The sequence below is a fragment of the Pundamilia nyererei genome, unplaced genomic scaffold (genome assembly GCF_000239375.1).
Source record: "Pundamilia nyererei isolate P.nyererei 1_Seehausen unplaced genomic scaffold, PunNye1.0 scaffold00039, whole genome shotgun sequence".
In the NCBI taxonomy this organism is placed as follows: Eukaryota; Metazoa; Chordata; class Actinopteri; order Cichliformes; family Cichlidae; genus Pundamilia; species Pundamilia nyererei.
In genome coordinates, this window is record NW_005187440.1 from 3,347,098 (window position 1) to 3,351,876 (window position 4,779).

Consider the following 4,779-nt stretch of genomic DNA (forward strand, 5'->3'; position numbering starts at 1 on the left):
GCCTATGCAAATACAAAAACATCTCCTCTGCAGGTTATTATACATTATAAATTATTCCTAATGTAGCTTTATCTTAGTGTCAGACAGCAATCATCGCTATAATTTGGAGACAAAAATATTCTCTCTTTGTTTTCTGGTTTTAGTAAACAATAATAAGTGTAAATTAAAAGTGCTGTGCAGTGGTATTTCCTGCTCAAGATTACAGGATGCTACACAAAGAGAAATGTGTCTCCAACTGTAAAAACTCTTGTGATATTCACTTGTCAGCCACTTCATTAGGTACACCTTGCTAGTACTAGACTGGACCCCCTTCTGCCTTTAAAACTGCCTTGTTCCTTCTAGCACAGATTTAACAAGGTGCTGGAAACATTCCTCTGAGATTTTGGCCCATGTCACACAGTTGCTGCAGATTTCTCACTTAAACATTCAAGATGTGAATCTGCAGTTTGACCACATCTCAAAGGTGCTCTGTTGGAATGAGATCTGGAGACTGTGGAGGCCATTTGAGTGTAGTGAAGGGAAGTCATTGTCAGGTTCAAGAAACCTGCTTGAGATTCAGATTGAGTTTTGTGTTATGGAGCGTTATCCTGTAAAGGATGGGTACAACATGGTCATCAAGGGACACGGACAGCAACAATACTCAGATAGGCTGTGGCATTTAAATAATGCTCATTTGGTGCTAAGAGGCCCAAATTGTGCTGTCTTCTGTGTACCTTGGTTGTAACACACACCTATTTGAGTCTCTGTAGCCTTCCTATCACCTTGAAGAAGGCGATAGGAAGGCAAAACAATACATTTTGTCTCTCATTGGATATTTGGATGTCATTGTGAACCCCAGAAATTGTATTTTAGGGAAAATGCATGTAGATCAAGAGTTTCTGGAATACTCAGACCAACCCATCTGGCACCAACAACCTTGCCACATTCAAAGTCACTTAAATTACCTTTATTCTTCATCCTGATGGTCAGTTTAAACTTCAGCGTGTATTTTGTGAAAACTTTAAAAGTTTAAGCATTTAATAAATTTCTGTATCTGGAAAAAAACCCAATCAGAGCTGCTGTTGATTATTAATCCTTTGTTTGTGGACACAGAACACAACATCCCTCATGGTGAAACTTAACAGAGCATCCCCCACCTCATCCCTCCTCTCCACTTACATCCTGACAGCCTTCATCCTCCCACAAATATTTCAACACAAAAGCCCTGGAAAGTAAACAAGCTTTAACAAGCATCTTACTGAAGGAAGACTTTTAATAGGATCTTTTGTGAATAAAATTGTAGGCAGATGCAGTTGCAGCAAATAAAGGCGAGCTCTATTCCCTCAGAGTGGCACTACTAGCCGGTGTGAGGAGACTGTATAGGAAAAAACTGGTGTGCTATTTTGCTTGAACATTTTCCCATAGCCACATATGTCAGATTTATACAGATGCAGAAAACAGTATTTATAGCACAAAGCCACTTACTTTGCAGTCTGGCACAGTAAGTGGCACCTTTTTTGCTGTACTTTTTTTACAGCTTTGCAAAACTAGCGGATCCGGTTAAAATGACTTTAGCGAGAGAGGACTCATATTTGAGAATGATGCATGCCTGGCCTTAAACCTTTTTATAAAAACACATTGCCGTCAATATGTATTTTTTCACAGTTGTGACGAGTATAGACACAGATGAAGGCTTTTATTACAGTCTATTTTGATAAGTTGTACTTATGTTGATGGCTTACACAGAAGAACCGCCGCTGCTGGAAAGAGTTGACCGTGTCAGGCGTGTGTCACTGGAAAGAAAGAAGTGTAACCCGAGAAGCAACATTAGCAGCCAAATTATATGCGACGCCCGGGGACTGAAATTTGCTGAGGAGCTGCTGTATCACTGCATCACGGTCAGTCGGACAATCACAGTGCAATGCAGCGCTGAAAACCAATCCAACCTTTGGGCTTGTGTTCTAGTCGTGTAAGCGATATCTTATATTGTGTGTCACATAAATAATGCACCACCCCTGCTGAAATTATTCTCTATGTCTCGGCATTTGCTTTGTGCTCAGTTTCACCATCCTTTATGTTGATTGTGCACTTGTTTCCTCTGCTGACTGTGTCATGTTGTATGTTGCTTTTATAGATAATGTGTGGGTGCAGTCCCACTTAGCATTCACCAGTATGCATCACACATATAATCTCACACACTCACACATTCCAGTGTTATCAAATGAGGCTACTGTAGCTCTTTTGTTTTTCTAGAGGACAGGCCCACTCGCCATTATCAGGTATGTGCATGACAACAGAGGAGCAAGGCTCAGCTTCCTGGCATCTATCTGACTCAGACTACAGATAAGGTGTTCAGTTTCCTACAGTGCAGCCTGCCCTCTTTCTGCTGTCTAGTGGTGCAACAGTCAAAAGCAGAGAAATGCTCTAATGATGTGTTTACAATTCATGTCTTATGGATGGACTTGTCATTTTGTAAGGATACAAAAATATAGTATTTAAATTTTTGGTGTCAGTAAAACAACAATTTGGTCTGACTATTTCAGAAACTGCTGAGATAGTGGGATTTTCCAATGCAATCATCGCTAGTGTTGACCGAGAATGGTCTGATAAGAGAAAATATTCAGCTAGCAGCAGTTCTCTGGGTTAAAGTGCTTAGCTGATGCCAGAGGTCAGAAGAGACTAGCCAGACTGCTTCGAGCTGATATAAAAACAATGGTAATTCAAACAACCATCCGATGTACAACACACTGGATCTTCTAGCAGATTGCATACAGCAGCAGAAGGCGATTAAAAAGCTAAAATAATGAAATTGGGGATACAATTTATTCAAATTAGACAAAAGAAGGAAAAGATTCCCTGTTTTTTTACACTTTGGACCTCTTAGTACCAACTGAGAATTGTTTAAACATCACAGCCAACCATAAGGAGGCCAGGTTGACCTCGACAAAGGGCTGGTTGACTGGTGAAGAGGCGAAGCTACAACAGGTAATGCCGCGTAAATAAAACTAAGGCTCATGAACACTGAATCCCACTGAAATAACTAAATGATTAGAACTGAGAGGCGGAGTCTCAGTGTGGTGATGATAATTGTCATGCTGATAAAAAAAAAAGCATAACTATTGAATTGTCTATCATGTTGAATGTAAAACAACATGATTGACAGACCTACAGGAGATAATCCTTTACGATGGCTTACAAGGACTGTGTGTGGAACTACACTCTGGCATTTCCATTGTTATTCATTATGCACAGAGTTTGTATGAGAGAAGTTCTATAAAAAGAAGAGCAAGAACAAAAAATATGAATATGCAAAATGTGCCTGAAGCCCTGCTCAGTTTTTCTGAAATGGAGCAATAAGGGTTCTATTTGAATAGCGTGCATGCACAGAGGCTACAAAGTCTGTACTGGTTGATTTCCATACCAATTATTTTGCAGCGAGAGACAATTGTTAGTTTTTACATCTGTTTTTTTAAATATAATTTTTGCCATTAGGGTAGACATTTAGATTTAGTAATGTGACCTTAAAACTGAGGCAGGTTCATCAAGTACTTGTTGAACCATCATATATGAAATGCCTATAGTGGCTGATTGCATTTCCATAAGAAAATTGCTTTTTCAATTTTGCATTTCTGCACAGTTTAAATCTATCTGAGTCATTACACCATCTGGTACAAGGTTCATTCACAGATAATTGGTTTCCCAAAAATGTGTAGCATGTCGCCGACAGCATGAAATTGCTTTGTTTTCTGCAATGCAAATTGTTTATTGCACCTCTTCACTGCAGACCCGTTTATGGTGTAAATTAGGTATTGTTGCAGTTAGACTTGTTGATGTCTGCATCATTCGAAAGGACTGAAATCATTAAACTTTTAATCTCTGAATGATATTTCTTTCACCCTATCAGCTTGCAAACGATGCAAACCTTACGTCCATTCCCAAGCATTTCCAATTTTCCAAGAGCTGTAGCAAAAAACATTTTGTTTATGTGTCTGACAGTTTGCCAGATGGCCCTCTGCTTTGCAGCTTCAAGTCAAAACAGGAATGGTGGTTTCACACCTGGTTTCATCCCTGGGTATGAAGCTGGAATGCCAGAGAGTTCATTGACCCGTGAAGCTCTTTCGGTTTTACTTGGTCAAAAGTGACGTGTTTTTTGTTGGTGTCTAAAAATTAGTCACACAGAAATGTCAACTATAATCTGGGTACATTATTGTGGACCTATGCACACCCAAACAAACAAGCATCTTCTAATTCTAATTTAATTTAATTATTTTTTTTTTTTTCCTTGCCGCCTGTTCCGTTTGGTTCTTTTGTCATCAGAATTATTGTCTGAAGGCCAAGAAAAATGCCCAACGGATTTACTATACCAAGTGGACCATCTCGGCCTAGCCGTATTGGTCCATTTGATTGACCTTTGTTTTTATTATTTATTTATTTATATTTTATTTTCAGTTGTTACATACAGGCGAGACATGACTGGGGGGAATGGATGGAAGAAAGAAAGAGAGGGAGGAAAAGAAAAACAGCGGGGAAGAGGAACGGTGATAAAGGGCACAAAAAAAAGGTGGGGCGTCAAAAAATACATATGTATATCTATCTATCTATCTATCTATCTATCTATCTATCTATCTATCTATCTATCTATCTATCTATAGATATAGATATAGATATAGATATAGATATAGATCTATATCTATATATAGATCTATATATATATACAGTGGGGCAAAAAAGTATTTAGTCAGCCACCGATTGTGCAAGTTCCCCCACTTAAAATGATGACAGAGGTCAGTAATTTGCACC